General features: G+C 39.3%; 1 long non-coding RNA gene across 8 annotated transcripts in view; it reads left to right on the top strand.

Moving 5' to 3' along the window:
- The window catches only part of LOC138848967 (uncharacterized), a 217,875-nt gene that overhangs the window by 153,463 nt on the left and 47,138 nt on the right, over window positions 1-17,274 (top strand). For 6 of the 8 annotated variants that reach the window (XR_016231486.1, XR_016231491.1, XR_016231485.1 and 3 more), the window contains exon 4: window positions 9,950-10,026. The exons of the other annotated variants lie outside the window; for them this stretch is intronic. This is a non-coding gene — a long non-coding RNA (uncharacterized LOC138848967). The remainder of the gene's footprint in view (window positions 1-9,949; window positions 10,027-17,274) is intronic. 8 annotated transcript variants of the gene reach the window in all.

The raw sequence follows: 17,274 nt of genomic DNA, 5'->3' as shown, positions 1-17,274 counted from the left end.
GTCGGGGCGCCGGATTCTGTCCCGGTTGCCCCTCTTCCAGGCCAGCCCTCTGCTGTGGCCAGGGAGTGCAGTGGAGGATGGCCCAGGTGCTTGGGCCCTGCACCCCATGGGAGACCAGGAAAAGTACCTGGCTCCTGCCTTCGGATCAGCGCGGTGTGCCGGCCGTAGCGCGCCAGCCGCGGCGGCCATTGGAGGGTGAACCAACGGCAAAGGAAGACCTTTCTCTCTGTCTCTCTCTCTCACTGTCCACTCTGCCTGTCAAAAAAAAAAAAAAAAAAAAAAAGGAAATATGAGAAACAATATTTGATTGTTTCATTAACAAATATTAATTGGGGAAGTCTTAAATAAGTCAAGAGAATGAAATAAAAGACATCAAAATTAGTAAGGAGGATGTGTCATTGTTCACAGATGACATACTTTTATATATAGAAAACCTTAATGATTCCTCCAAAAAACTATTGTAACTCATAAATTATCCCAGCAAAGTTGCATGATACAAGACCAGTGTTCAAAAATCAATAGCATTTTTATGAGCAAATTATCTGAAAGAGAAATCAAGAAATCAATGCCATTTCCAATAGTTACAAAATAAAAAAATAAAATACCAGGAAAAAATTTGACAAAACAAAAAAGAAAGATCTTTATCATGAAAATTATAAAACTCTGATCAAAGAAACTAAGGAAGACACACAAAAAGAGAAATATCCCTGTTAATGGATTAGAGGAATTAACATTGTCAACATGTCCATACTACCAAAGCAATCTACAAGTTCATTGGAATCACAATCAAAATACCAAGGACAGCATTCATAGAACTGGGGTAAACAATATTTGCTTTATATGGAACCACACTCACATACCCTAAATAGTCAAAGCAATCTTGATCAAAAAGGGTGAATTAGGAGATATTACACAACTTACTTAAAACAGCATGTTTTTTTTCCTACAAATAGATGAGACCAATGGAATACATTAGAATGCTTAGAAGTCACACATCTACAGCCAAGCGACCTATGACTTGGGTGCTACAAATTCATGCTGGCAGTCTCCTCAGTAAATGGAAAATTGGGTATTCACATGGAAGAAGAAGGAAGCTAGAAGCTTCCTATCCATATCTCTCCTGTCACCACATATGGGTTAAAAACTTAGATGCATGATCTGAAACTGTGAAACTAATAGCAGAAAAGATATTGTAAGTACTTCAGAACACTAGGCTCATTGAGGATGTTTTGGATAAGACCCAAAAGTACAGCCCACAAAGCCAAAACTAGACCAAAGCTATTGGTCAAACTAAAAAGCTTCTGCACAGTGAAGAAAGCAATTAACAAAGTGAAGAGACAACCTGTATAGAATGGGAGAGAATGCTTCCAAATTATATATCTGGCAATGAGTTAATATCCAGGTTATATAAAGAATTCAAATAACTCAGTGTTAAAAAAAAAAACAAGTAATTTAATTTAAAAAAATGGGCAATAGATCTAAACAGATATTTCACAACTGAAGGCAAGTAAATAGCCACTAGGTATATGAAAAAAATAAACTGGTAATTGCAAATGAAATCCACAATGAGATATGGCCTCACTGCAGCTAGATTGGCTGTTGTAAAAAAGACAAAAGATAACAACTATTGGCAAGGAAGTGGAGAAAAGTGAACCCTTGCACAATGTTGGTAGAAATATAAATTAGTGGCCAGTGCCACAGCTCAATAGGCTAATCCTCCGCCTGCAGCGCTGGCACCCCAGGTTCTAGTCCCGGTCGGGGTGCCAGATTCTGTCCTAGTCACTCCTCTTCCTGTCCAGCTCTCTGCTGTGGCCCAGGAAGGCAGTGGAGGATGGCCCAGGTCCTTGGGCCCTGCACCTGCATGGGAGACCAGGAGGAAGCACCTGGCTCCTGCCTTCAGATCAGTGCGGTGCACTGGCCGCAGTGCGCCGGCCACAGTGGCCACTAGGGAGTGAACCAATGGAAAAAGGAAGACCTTTCTCTCTGTCTCTCTCTCTCACTGTCCACTCTGCCTGTCCAAAAAAAAAATATAAATTAGTACCACTATTTTGATAACAGTATGAACATTCCTGAAAATATTAGAAATACTACAACCTATGGCCCATTAGTCCCACTGCTGGATATATATCCAAAGGAAAGGAAATCATTCTGTTGAAGAGATGTATGTACTCCCATGTTTACTGCAGCACTATTTACAATAGACAAGAAATGGAAACAACCTATGTGTCCAACCCTTGATGAACTGTCAAATGTGGCATTGTAAAGTGTCAAACATATAAAAATCACAGATATATGTAAAAGTGTATTATTTAGACATAAGAAAAAATTAAATCTTGACAACATGTATGGAACTTGAGGACATTATGTTATATGAAGTAAGGTAGGCATGAAAAGACAATTACCAAATGATTTCACTCCTCTGCAGCCTAAAAATGTTGATCTCACAGAAGTTGAGAGTAGGAAAGTGGTTACACAAGGGTGGGAAGAGTAGTGGGAAGGGTTTTGAAATGCTCTAATCACAAATAAATTATATATGTTTGAGATAGTTGTAGATATATTTACCTTGATTTGAACATTACACAATGCATACATGCATTGAAACATCACATGGTACCCTAAAATATTATAATTTTTGTGTTAATTAAAAGAACATTTTATGTGTATTGCATATACTGTATTTCTGTTTCTGTTCTTTATGGACATATACTCTCACTGCAAATAATTTTTAAATTCAAGACAAAATATATAAAACAATATCAATGGATAGCAGCTGAATGATGGACTACAATCCTCGGAAAAGGATAAATATATAGAGATTCAAGTAGAGTTTCTCTCAAAGAGCATTTTCTAACCCATGATGTAGGGAAGGAGAACCTGAATACAGACCATTAGTTTTGCTAAATGAAGCATTTAGAGATTAAAGTTTGTGTCTGATAAATTCACTAAGATTTGTGGCTAGGGCACCCAAAGTGGGGGAACTTCAGAGGGATAAACACAGGAGATAACACGGGTTCCTCTCAAGTCTTTAGTCAGCTCCTGGACTGTGCTTGCACAGGGTATCTACCAGGAGGTTAGGAGGAGAGCTTCTTTAGAGAAGCTGAGAACTAAGCAGACAGACAACACTTCAATAAAGCCCTTGGGGAATTTATTGAACCTTATTCAATAGGAGTAAGGATACTATATTGGGAATAAGAACATAACTAGTATTGACCACACTAACAAAATATAAAATAAAGCCTTAACAAGTAAGATAAATCTTCAGTAATGTAACTGCTTGTCATGGCAATACTTAAGCCTCTTTAGGAAAAGACAACATAATACATAATATCTACAATGCTCAGCATTTGATAAAAATATTAAAGACTCAAACAGGAAATGTATTTTATAATCAAGTGATGAGATATTTAATAAAAGCAAATCTAGAGATGGAATTAAGAAGAGCTTCCTATTTATAGTGTTCACTATGTGCACATACTACTTTAACTTTGAACAATTCAGAAAAGATATTTAAACTCATGCAATATATTCTAAGAGAGATGAAAGAAATGATAGAAAAGATGAATAAATAAAACTTGTATTAGATGGTGAAATATTTTGTGAATAAAGAAAATTCAGAAATACAGAGGGAGTGTTAAAAGGGTGAGATTTTAATACGAGATCAGAGAAAAAACCTGAGAGTATGGGGCTGATGGGGAGGGGGAGTTAAAGGTGACATTCATGGTTTGAGCTTGAACTTCTCTACTGCTTTGAGATAGGCAATAGCAAAGGAGAAGCAGATTTATTTGTAGGTATTTGGAGAATGTTTAGTTTGAGATGCCTATGAGACTTAAATTGGAATTTCACAGTAGGCAATTGGACAGATGAATTTGGAAAGTAGAAGATAATCATTCTAGAGATGTTAACTCTAGAGTGATCAACATATGATTAAAAACTATGACTAATCGGCATTGTGATCAGCAGGTTAAGCCACCACACGGGATGCAGCATCCCATATTTTAGTGCCTGGTTCAAGTCCCAGCAGCTGTGTTTCCAATCCAGCTTCCAGCTAATGTGTCCTGGGAGGCAGCAGATGATGGTCCAATTACTTGGGCCCCTGCCACCTACATGGGATACCCGAATGGAGTTCCAGGCTCCTGGCTTCAGCCTGGCCTACCCTTGGCTTTTGGGGGACATTTGGAGAGCTAACCAGCAGATGGAAGATATCTCTCTGTCTGTCTGCCTTTTGAGTAGATGAAAGCAAATAATAAACCTTTAAAAAAAGAAAATTTGATTAATAGTTGGCATGAGAAGGGAAAATAAAAATAGAATTATGCGATATAATATGTTATCACAGAAGAGGAAGAAATCAGCTGAACTAAATGCTAAAAATAAAACAAAAAAAGCACTAAGGCTATTTTCTTGGATTGTGAAACAAAGAATTTAGTGAAAATTATTTAAATGTGGGCGGAGTCCAGATAGCAGTGGGAGGGAGAGAAAATAAGAAGTAAATCTGTTAAGATATAGGCACCCCTGAATCTGGTTACAAAGGACAAAATTTGAAGAGGGATGCCCACCTCTAGGTGTCTGAGGGTGTGTGTGCATGCGTCTTCCAAGATGAAAGTCTTAAACATATGAGGTGTCCTTGAAGAATGTTTGCAGGAGTCCATGACTATGCAATCTAGACTGGAAGCAGATGAGAGCATGGTGATGTCTGGGTTAGGACAAGGCTTTTTTTTTTTTTTTTTAAGATTTATTTTATTTATTTGAAAAACAGAGTTAGAGAGGTAGAGACAGAGAGAGAGAGGTCTTCCATCCGCTGGTTCACTCCCCAGATGGCCGCATCAGCCGGAGCTGTGCAGATCTGAAGCCAGGACCCAGGAGCTTCCTCTGGGTCTCCCATGTGGGTGCAGGGGTTCAAGTACTGGGCATCCTCCACTGCTATCCCAGGCCATAGCAGAGAGCGGGATCAGAAGAGGAGCAGCAGGAGGACTCAAACCAGTGCCCATATGGGATGCCGGTGCCTCAGGCGAGGGCGTTAACTTGCTGCGCCACAGCGTGGGCCTGGAGGCTTTTTTATTTCTAGGATGATTCTTCAAGGCCATCTATCAGAGGCAAAGAGCAAGCCTTTGGCTCCTATTTCACAGCCTCGCCTATCATGGGATTGTCACAGTCCACCCAGGACTTCAAGCTTTATCACAGATTCTTTCTCCTTTTACTTGATACAGGTTTTTTTCTTCACTCAAAATATTAAAAAGAGAACAATTTATGGGAAATTTTCTTATCTGGATTACAACGGCTAAGTGAAGTTTTAGTTTACGTCAATTTATTTATAGTTCAAATAGAAAAGCACTAAAAAGTTACTGCTGCTTCTATTTGTGAGATTGGAATCTAAAAATCAGTGTTAAATGGATGCAAGCTTCATTTACATGGTCCAATATTCTTTAGGTTTACATACATTATTCCTTAAAACAGGAGTTATCTTAAAATCTTATCATCTAGAGTAACCACTCAGTTCAAGTGATAGTAATTGATGTTTTTGTCAGCAATTGAATACCCCCAACACTTTTATAATAAGACTCTTGTGCCAATAAGGCTTCTTGTATTAATATGAATAACATACACATACTCTTAGAAGATTATTATCTTCTTAATTCAAGTTTAAAGTAAAAATATTAATTCAAGATTATCCTAATTAGATTTCCAGGAATAAAGTGTTAAAAATATTAGGATATTTCTGAGAACTTATGCCATAATACCCCATGAAAAAAACAAAGGGAAATTTTGAAGTGCATTTCAATGGAAATGAATTGTACTGAAAACTAAATATTCACTGAATTCATTAGAGCTGAATCTTTGGGCAAAGTCTGACAAGAATCAAAACTAAATTATCAATCCCTGTTTGCTTTAAAAAGAAAACCAAAGATTTACCTTCACAAAATACATATTTTTCCAAGAATCACTGATATTTGAGGCAAATTTTCAGATGATTTTAGAAGTTTTTGCAGAGTTTTAATGCTTTCTACAGACTCAGTGTTATTCATCTTGATATCTTTTCCATTAAAAAGCATCTAGCTATCCTAAAGTGTCTCTTTATTCATGAATGAATACAGATCATCAAGAAAGATAAGCTATTTCAACAAGTCATTTTGAAGGACTAATTATTATTTTATTATACTGCTAATGCTTAAAATGATCAGATGACCCTTAAGGGGTCTTGGTTCTGACAAACTGGAAAATAGTTGGAAGACATTAGTGGGAATCCTGACACACTACTGTTGCTGGAGGGAGAGTGTGCAACAAGATGATCTGCTGTGCTCTTCAAACCCAGGAAGAAAATTGTTCTTAATGGGCCATGAAACCACATATTAATCTGTGTTCAATAGGAGTTCCAAAAGTCTGGAAATAACTTCAGATATAATATCCGTTAGTGTGAGATTTGTCTTTAGTGGCGTTCATGTTTTCAGGAAGAGGAAGTTTTGTTATTTGGGTACTAAGGTGAATGGAAGTCAGATTTTCACTGCCATAGACAAATGTAGTTGATGGAAATGATGAATTCCTATCTCATACATAGATGCAACTTTAGAAAAAATTGTATAAATTGACTTGGTGTCATGTAGGATTTGGGTTTGTGGTTAAAAGCCTAGACTTCATGTGCGCGGGATGGAAGGAAAGAAAGAAACATCATTTTCACCCTGCTTTTTGGGAGTTTTCTACACTTCCGAAGTGGCTGCTTTCCAGCCTCTTCTGGTCTGGAATAATGGCCATACCTCCCGACAGGTCAAACAAACCAAAACTACCCAAACGAGAGCTTTATCCTTGGCTTCGCTGCCCTCCCCATACTTTCTTTTCAAGGTCTTGTATACTAATGGTTCTTTGTTTCCAAGGATATTAAACAGTCATGGGCTGAGACTTTGTGGATATCCATTTTCCATACCAGAACTATCTCTGATTTGTGAGTTAGGAGTCACTGTGGCCCTTGGTCTGCCATTGGGAAGGTGCCTTGTACAAGGCCTTCTGCATCTTCATATTCCCCTGCTGCTTAGAATGGGAACCTGAGTGCTGTCACTTCACACAGAAATACCCAGGGGTCTCTGGGTTTTCCTTAAGTTTGTGGTAAGAATGTTAAATATGGAGGTATGTATAGGTCCTGATGAGTCTTCTGTTACATGAAAGTGACCATGTGGTCCTTCTAGGTGTTGGTAGGCTCCAGAGAATGAGTAGTCATCCAGTCAGGCATTACCAGTGATATAGGAACCAGAAGCTCATCCTTGTGGCTTAAAGCCAAACCTGACACAACTCCTGACCAATTGGTGATCTTGCTTATGATGGGCAGTTTTTTGACACTTTGGCTGGGCCAGATGTTTGCTCAGATATTTGGTCAAACAGTATTTTAATGTTTCTGTGCAGGTGCTTTTCGATAAGATTAACACTTTAATTGGTAGATTTTTAGTAAAGTAGATTCTCCTACATACGGTAAGTCTCATCCAAGTAGGTGGAGGCCTACATAGAGAACTCAGCTGCCTGGCGAGCAAGAATTCTACCAGGTGTTTACCTGTAGCTTGAGCTGCCTTTTCCCCATGTCAGCCAGCTGCCACGGTTATATGAGTGAATCCCTCAAAATAAATCTCTCTCTGCCTTTGCTTCTTCAACTGTAAGATGACAGATACGGGTTAGGAGGCTTTCCAAGTTCTTTGGGTTGTAAGATGTCTTAACTCTCTAAGTCCCTCTGAGGACCCTTCCAGCATAGTAAAAATATATATAATTCATTCATAATTTGTTCATGATATGAAATTTTGTAAGTTTTTAAGGAACCCTTGGTATCCTTGTGTTTCAAAATCTTTTCCTAGCAAAATAAACTTTTAAAAAGATTTATTTGATTTATTTGAAAGACAAAGTTTCAGAGAGGGAAAGAGGCAGAGGTAGAGAGAAACACAGAGAGATAGAGATAGAGATAGAGATAGAGATAGAGATAGAGATAGAGATGATAGAGATCTTCCATTTGCTGGTTCACTCCTTAAATGGCTGCAATAGCCAGGGCTGAGCCAGGCTAAAGCCTTGGGTGCCAGGAACTTCATCCAGTTCTCCCACATAGGTGCAGGGGCCCAGGCACTTGGACCATCTTCTACTGCTCTCCCAGGCACATTAACAGGGAGCTGGACTGGAAGTGGAGCAGCCAGGACTTGAACTGGCTGGCACTGCAGAAGGCAGCTTAACCAGCTAAGCCACAGCACTGGTCCTGGTTTGCAACTCTTGGTCTTTTAGGCCTCCAGATGTTTCTTCAACTATAAAATGACAAATGTGGGCTAGTTGATCTTTCAAGGCTCTTTGGTTGTAAAATGTCTCAATTTTATAATTCCAGCTGAGAACCCATTCAGTATATTCATTGTGAATACATCTCTAATCCTGATGGATTTTGTTAACCAGCTCCCTATAGAGTGATACTGCAGGATACATCAAGTTATGATGGTCACGTGGTTAATGGGGAATTCAGAGTGTAGTCTTTGAGTGCAAATAGATGTTTCATTCCCACAATAGGCGCTGCAGTGGAAAACTTAGAGATAACAGAAGTTCCCACTGTTTATAATTGATTAATGAATGTTAAAATCACCCCACACTGTTCTTCTAGAATGAAGGAAAGAAGGCCTCACCACTCAATTGTAACTTGAATAAAGATCTCTCATTTCCATTCATTGCTTTTTCTGAGCAGGGACTTGGTTGCTCACTAATAACTTCATGTCTTGAGAAAGCTTTAGGCATTTTGTAGCCCAGTATTTGATATCACCATTTCACGAACCTGATGCAATTTTTCTATTTTGCCACCAGTTTGGGGGTACAATAAAAGTACCAAATAGCAAAACTGTAATAACCCAAAGAGCATTTTAGTCTAATTTCCAAATGCATTTCTGCTATAGAATATTATGTGAATTTTTTGTGCTATATTCATTGAATGAAGATACTCATCTGAGCTGAAAAATAAAAGAGCATTGCAATTGTGAAACTTATCAAAGGACAAATGAAAATATGTTCATTTCAGATAAGGCATGAGTTACAGGGTACTTGTTCTTGTTGAACATCGTGAGAAAAATTTAAATATTAGCAAGACATACATTAAGTGGAATTTCAGTAAAGATTATTTGACCTAAGATAAATTGCTTATTTGTTATTAAAAACTCAATACTCACTATCAGAAAATACTGACAAAAGAAGAGCATCTAAAATAGTAAGAATTCTACCCACCCAATTGCTCTGCTTATTGCATTAGTTTTTTAATTCTTTCTTATAGGTTTTTATACTTGTCCATAGATGACCCCTTCCCCAGGTGCACAACTCAAAAACAAAAATATATGCTTAAACCAGCAAGCCTCATGACTGATGAGTCTGTGACATCAGCATGAGGCTGTTTTCTCAGCTATTAAGGTTATGGCACTTCCTAGGCCCCACATGCCTGTCATATGGAACCCTGGGTTTTCATCAACCCTTAATGTTTATGATATTGGCAAGAATGCTAAGTCTTCTGGTTCAAACCCCCAGACCTCTCTAGTATATTGCTATTTTTTTCAAGATTTATTTATTTATTATTTGGAAGAGTTAGACAGACAGACAGACAGACAGACAGAAGAGAGTCAAAGATTGTCCATCTGCTGGTTCACTCTCTAATGGTTGCAACAGCCAGGGCTGGGCCAAGTGGAAGCTAGGATCCACGAGCTTCATCCCTGGTCTCTCATGTAGGTGCAACGGTCCAAGCACTTGAGCCATCTCCGCTACCTTCCCAGGCACCTTAGCAGAGAGCTGGGTCAGAAGTAGAGCAGCTGGGGCTTGAATTGGAGCCTATATGGGATGATGGCACTGCAGATGGTGGCTTAACCTGCTGCACCACAGTGCTGGCCCCTCTCTGGTCTATTTCATCTTTGTGCAGAGATTAGATAGCATTCAGCATGCCCAATATACCTCTCTTTTTCTTCTCTTGTAGCAATTATTTGGAGAACAAGAGAGGAGGAGCAATTTCCTGGCATTAAGTTCAGACATGGACACATCTCTACCAAACTAGTAAGTCCAGAGCTAGAGATCTCTGTAATTAACTTTTGGCACGCACATACACTGACAATTTCTTTCCCTGTCAATGTACACTCAGGTATACTGAGGTGGCTGGATCAGGTGTTACTTCTTCACAGTTCTCAAAGCCAACTTCTCTCATGTTCAAAGTCAAGTGTTAAAAGAAGGCAGCCAAGCACACTTGGCTGCATGTGGCTGCTTAGGTTTGCTCCTGGTTCTGGTTGTTCTTTCCCCTCAATCAGGCCTTAGCCTAGGAATTTGTAGTTCATCAGACCTATTTTAATATGAATGAATCTCGAAAGGAATTGGATTTTGATCTTGTTTCTCCTTCTAGAAATGATCTTGACTCCCGTGGGAACGTGTGGGCATAGATAAGCACCTGTGGGAGGCTGATGCTTGGCATCATTCATTAAGAGTGAGGCTTTGCAGCCAAACCATACATTACCATCATTCTCTCTCCTCAGCATTGATGTGGACCAGCCTTGCAGTGACCTTTCTGCTGCAGAAGGTCAACAGCATAATGGTTAAGTGCCTCTGGGTTCACATGGCTCACATTTAAGCTCTGCTCTGTCATTTTTCTGGTTGATGGCCTTGTGAAATTTATTCAACAGCTCTGTTGTTTAATGTTCTCATCAATAAAACGGGGCAGATAATAATCACAGTATTGTCGTAGGTGGTTATGAGGATTAAATGCAGAAATATACACTTAGTATGGTTCTTGGCACAAGTGTGTGCTCAGTTAACATTATCCATTATATTCGCTTTGATTCTAGTAATTAAAAGAGATTCCAAATGTAGCTTTTTCCAGAACACTCTGAGGATAAAATATTACTAATGAATTTTAAATATCTTTTCCACTATACACACAAAAATAAAGTCTTAATCCATCAACACCATGTTTTGCTTTATCTAATTCTATATAAATATGACTAAAATGTGTTTTTTAAGTATACATTTTTTTCTAATCTGTTATCCATAGCAATATATTGTGAAGTTCTTCTGGTCAGTAACTATACTTTCAAGATGTTTTAATTATGTTTTTATAAGGAAACTATATTTTACCAATTTTATGTTGTCAATGATGGTGAAAAAACTCTCATAGATGCCTGGTCACATGACTCTAATAATTTTTTTGAAACAAATCTCAGAAAAGGAATTTTAAAGCTTTAAAAAATATGCTGCTAAATTGTCCCAGAAGCATTCTCCGGTGTATACCACTCAACATTCCTGTGCTCTCATCAAAAGAAATAATTTTTAAAAATCCAGGGTTTAATGGTTTTGAAGACAAAAGGCATGTTGCTTTCATGTATTTTCTTTTATTAATTATTAGTGAATGACTTGATTGTGAAATACTTAAAATTTCTTATTTTGTAAGACAATTATGTTCTTAGCTCGTTTTCCTTTGGATTAGTTGAAAGAGCTTTCTGCATATGCAGGACAGTCACAAATTTCCTTACTGCTATCAAGAAAGAAAAGAAATTTGGTTTATTTATTCTCTGCAAATAGTCCAGTTTTTCTCATGAGCCCCCACCTGGGGAAGTGTTAATGGAAGTGGTAGTGTGCAAGAATTTAAACTTGATAATGAATGTATCTCAGATATTTCTGTTTTAATAATTTAGTTTCAAGTAAATGCTAAGGATTAGGATGCACTTCCCTTCTCCTCACTCCTTCAGGTGATATCTGATCACGTTTGGGGTTAGGAGGTGAACACTTAATGTGGTCCCATATAGAGTGAGATGGTTTGATAACGGCGGGGGAAGGTGTTTGTGAAACCCTTTGAAGGTTGCTGTCCACCTGGTTACTCGGTGTGCTGTCGAAGTCTTCTGCTCAAGCTCAGACCAGTTTCATGGCCTGATCAGGACCTGGAGACCCCCTTGCCTGAGTCAGTGGCACTCCAGCTAGAGCCTGGTCACCAACCACTTAACTCTGGCTTATTCTCTCCACACTTCAGCCTCAAACATAGCTGGGCGAAGGCCCCTTACTCAAGGCTCTCTCTCTTCCTTTGTACTTCAGACAACCATTTCTACTCTTTCATCCCTTTTTTTAAGAATTTCAGATTGGGGCCGCCGCCGCGGCTCACTAGGCTAATCCTCCGCCTTGCGGCGCCGGCACACCAGGTTCTAGTCCCGGTCGGGGCACCGGATTCTGTCCTGGTTGCCCCTCTTCCAGGCCAGCTCTCTGCTGTGGCCAGGGAGTGCAGTGGAGGATGGCCCAAGTCCTTGGGCCCTGCACCCCATGGGAGACCAGGATAAGTACCTGGCTCCTGCTTCGGATCAGCGCAGTGTGCCAGCCGTAGCGCGCTGGCCGCGGCAGCCATTGGAGGGTGAACCAACGGCAAAGGAAGACCTTTCTCTCTGTCTCTCTCTCTCACTGTCCACTCTGCCTGTCAAAAAAAAAAAAAAAAAAGAATTTCAGATTGGGAGTGGGGTGCAAGCCTCTTGCTTATGGGTTTTCTCTCCTCCATTCTACAGCCTCACCTCTATCTGGGATTTTAGGTCAGGGGATAAGAGCTACCATACTTTCATCTGTTTTGATTTCCCCCACTTTTCTATTTTCCATACTCTTCTAGGCTAGAGTTGGCAGGTTCTCGTCTATTTCCTCCTGACTGATCAAACCTCCCATATATAATACTCTGTTTCTGGGATAGTCAGGGGCAAGGCTTGGAAGAGACCCTCTGAGCTGAATCCTTCAGTCATGACTGTTAGAGTGGGCAGCAGAGCAACAACAAACCAGAGAGGACCCAGGGAAGAAATGCATGGCTTTGTGTTCCTCAGGTGTTGTTTTATAAATATATGTGTCATATATGTTGCAAGTGTTTACCATATAGTCAAACCTACCAATGGTAATACACTTTATGATTCCTAAGTTTGGTAAGTCTTAAACATTCTGTCTCCTTCAACAAGGCAAAATTACACTGACATCTGTTCAAGTGCTGTAATTGTTTTTTAAGTTTTCTTGGAGGCTATATATCTCCTCACATATACATACAATGTATTTAATAACTAACTGTTGAACTCAACTTTTGTTGACCACTCAATTTTTTCCTCATTGATTTAAAGTGTTACCTTATCTTGTATTAAGTTCCTGGATAGTTGTCTTTATTTTTGTAATCTTTCTTGTTCCATTGATATACCTGTTTATTCCTTTACTAATTCAATAATGTATTTTAGGGCCGGCGCCGCGGCTCACTAGGCTAATCCTCCGCCTAGTGGCGCCGGCACACCAGGTTCTAGTCCCGGTTGGGGCACCGGATTCTGTCCCGGTTGCCCCTCTTCCAGGCCAGCTCTCTGCTGTGGCCACGGAGTGCAGTGGAGGATGGCCCAGGTGCTTGGGCCCTGCACCCCATGGGAGGCCAGGAAAAGCACCTGGCTCCTGGCTCCTGCCATCAGATCAACACGGTGCGCTGGCTGCAGCGCGCCGGCCGCGGCAGCCATTGGAGGGTGAACCAACGGCAAAGGAAGACCTTTCTCTCTGTCTCTCTCTCTCACTGTCCACTCTGCCTGTCAAAAAAAAAATAATAAAATAATAATGTATTTTAAAAATCTAGCATTGAGATATTTTAATATATGTTCAAGTTATTTCCCTTATTCATTCTTGGACATGTTCTTTGATCTTTTCATACATTTCATTCAGATGATTTCTAAAAAATTTTTTCATTTCCCCCCAAATTGATTGGCATTCTCTTTTCAGAGAAGTAAAATTTAACAATATCAAGAGCAACTTAAAAAAGAAACCCCAAACCACCATACACTTTTATCGTTTGTAGAGTTGTTAGCATTCACTCATTTAAGATGTGGCCATAATTACCTCCCTCTTCTTCTTCCTCATCACTTTGGTGAAGTCAAAAGTACGATTTACAAATTGCAAAGCAAAATGAAGTGTCAAGGCTCATTAGTTAAAAAAAAAAGCCAGAGAAACACTTGTGACTTAAATATTTAGGAATTAAAGCAAAAAGGGTGTTTTATTAATTTTTCTCTATGTTATCAAGAAAAGGAATCTAAAATTTTAGTCATATATAAATTCTAGGATTTCCTTTCTCTTCATTTCACAGTATGTGGTTTTAACTGAGTAGTGATCAAAATTCAAGATTTTTTAATCTGACTTTTACTCATTTTACTGACCAAAAAATATAGAGACTGGCTGTCAATTTTTCTTATCTTTTATCATATCTAAATTTCTTTATTTGGCCTCTAAATAACAAGAGTTTTTCTTCTCTTAATCAGTCTTTATTGCTCTTACAAGCTTAAATTCATTGAAAAAATCTCATGTTAATTAGTGGATTCATTTTTCCCACTGTGTATGTATGTGTGTATATAATTATGTATTCCGTTTGAAATTAAAGATTGAATATTGGTGCTTACTGGAAGGACTTGAGATGTGGCTTTCTGCACCATGAAGAGTCAGGGTCATTGTGTAGGCTACATTTGTCTCTTCATGCCCTCCAAATACTGAAGATTGAATTAAGGGAGACAGTTCAGGGACTGATGATATGGGTGATACATTGTGAAATCATCTGAAAGAACCATAGAAGTAGATAATTTTTCAGCTTTGAGTTCACATGCAAAGTAAAGGATCCAGTTGCCTGATATATATCCACCCTTCAGGGTGCCATAGGGCACTCTCAGTGAGTTCAAACAAATCTGGGAGCAGACCATGTTGAGGTGGAAGGGAGGAAAATGATGAGTGCCAAGGAATAATCTTACCTGAAGAGAATCAACATTAACTGTGCCAACTTCGAGTGCTGTCAGTTACAGTAAAATAATGATAGGGTTTTCACTCATCCTTTAGGATTTCTGCAATCTTCTTTCATCTAAAAGATGATCTAAATGAATCCTTAAAATACTGAATTTTACCAGAAAAAGAAAACATGATGATATTTCCTTAAATGGGTAGTTACTTTCTGTGATTTTTAGCACCTTGTTTTTAGTAAAAGAAACATGTTATAAATTTTTGTAAATTCATGGCAGTAAATTAACAGAAACTGAACTTATTGTGGCATTATCATAACCACTCATGTTTAGCACAGATTTTCAGCAAAAAATATAGGGACTGTTTGGAAGCTCCCCTTTGCTGAGATAAGTTAGCAGAGTATTTATGGCTAATATTAAACTGTTCAAGTTAATATTTTTATTTTTTTGATTATTTTATAAATATTTCTTAAATACCAATAACCAGCTTGCTTGTCCTTTGGGGAGTTATTCCACATGAACCAAAGCCTAAAATACTAATGGTTCTAAATGTTGGAGCAGTTTTTTGGCCATGAGGCACTCTGAGCGAGTGCAGCCAAACTCCAGCCCACCTAATGAGCTTATCTCATCTCCAAGACCCATCCTTGTTTCTGAAGTAGCTCATGGAATCCAAATAGACTAGTGTGGTTTTCCCCAAGGGGTCCGATTCATTATGGACTATCCATATCCTGGTCCAAAAAACATCTAGGAGCTTAACTTTATATCTAGCCTTCAAGGGATAAAGAAAGAGCAAATTCTTGAGAAGAGAGTTACAAGGTATTATTATATTTGCTGTGGATTCTTATAATCCAAATCCACTCCCTGTGTGTGCACCTGTTTCTTTGTTAAGCCTGACTCACTTCTCAGAAACCCAGAGATTCAATACAGACCAGAACTAAATAATACCAAGTCTACAGAGTTACGGAACGTATTAATTACCTTTTGCCCTCTCTGTCTCTTGCCCTTGTGCCTTCTGTCATGCAATGACAGAAGCAAGAGAAGCTTCATCAGATGCCAGTTCATCAGTCTTGACTTCTCAGCTTTTAGAACTTGGAACCACGAAACTTTTGTTCCTTGGAAGCTACCCATAAATATTTCTGTGTAATTTTATATGTTAAACATTTAAAAATCATTAGAATAAATAAATAAATTACGCAGTCCCAGGTATTCTGTTATAGCAGCAATAACAGACTAAAGACAGGAGAAAATGTTGATATTAAGCAAATGACTGTAGGCAGGATTCTACAGTAAGATGTTAGACGTTAAGATAATGGATAAACTTTCTAGTCACTTGCCAATAAGTTACAGGTTAGGAAAGGAAAGAGAAGAATGAGTGGTTAGGGACTCTACACAGCCTGGTATACTGTGAGTCCACTGGGACCTTGAAAGCAAGCACCGAACCAGGACATAGAGGCAGAAGAGAGTTAGGAAATTTTGGGGGAAAAAAGTTCATACTCACACTTATGGCAAGGAAAACCTTGACCGACAGCATTTGGATTTAAGTCAGACGCTAGATTGGGAACTGTTAACGTGACCGTTTCATACAGAGGGAATTTGATAGCAGACACTGTTTACACAGGTGATGCAAGGACCAAGGAACCAAACAGGAAATGATGAGAAAACCCAGAGATTAGCAGCAGTGGGAAACCAGCATAAGCCTCGGGCTGGAGGTCACAGAGAATGTGAAACTGTGAGAGCCTGGAAGCTGGTGCTGTGGAGGGGGAGCTGGAACAACAGAGGGCAGGGCTGTCTGGGAAGTCCTACTCAGGCGGTGGTGAAGATGACACAGCAAGCCGAGAGATGGGAAAAAAGTGTCTCCCACTGGCCAAGCCTACCTTCCTGCTTGGGGGCAAGGGAGCTTGGGAAACGTGGTTCCCTGATATACAGAGTAGAGAAAGGGCAAGGCTGAGGCAGATCTGCCCATAAAAATGAGGCACATACAGTCAGCCTGTCACATGTACTTGATACAGCATATTTGAAGGTTTTAAGGGCAGCAGAAGATGGCTCAAGTGCTTGGGCTCCTGCTACCCACATGGCAGATCTGGATGAAGCTCCTGGCTCCGGTCTGGGCCAGAGCTGGCTGTGCATCCAGTCTCTCTCTCTCTCTCTCTTCTCTCAAACTCTGACTTTCCAAACAAATAAACGAAAATGTTTATTTTTTCTCATTCATAACTGCAATCTGAACAAAATTAAAATTTTCAAAGGGTATCAAAGGCAGAGAATTTAATGGTCATCTAAAGAAAGAACACATGGGTTTTCAGCTGCAGGACTAACTCTCTGTCCATGCTTCCAAAACCATTTCTTGACCTTGTGGACATGGCCATGTGCTTCTTATCTCATTACCACAAAGCTGAAAACCCACAAAAGCAAACAGTTCTACCACTTAAAATAGAATGGATGAAAGTTTTCCATGATGCAAAAGGGGGGGGGGGTTCAAAGATAATGGTATTCCTCCTTTTTCTGTAATTAGCACTATTCTTCAAATGATTTATGATCTCCTAGTTGGAGAAATAAA

Source organism: Oryctolagus cuniculus, chromosome 3 (assembly GCF_051225735.1).
Source record: "Oryctolagus cuniculus isolate XC-2025 breed Fujian yellow rabbit chromosome 3, ASM5122573v1, whole genome shotgun sequence".
In the NCBI taxonomy this organism is placed as follows: Eukaryota; Metazoa; Chordata; class Mammalia; order Lagomorpha; family Leporidae; genus Oryctolagus; species Oryctolagus cuniculus.
Note: the sequence above shows the minus strand (reverse complement) of the source record. Positions and strands in the feature narration are given on the sequence as shown.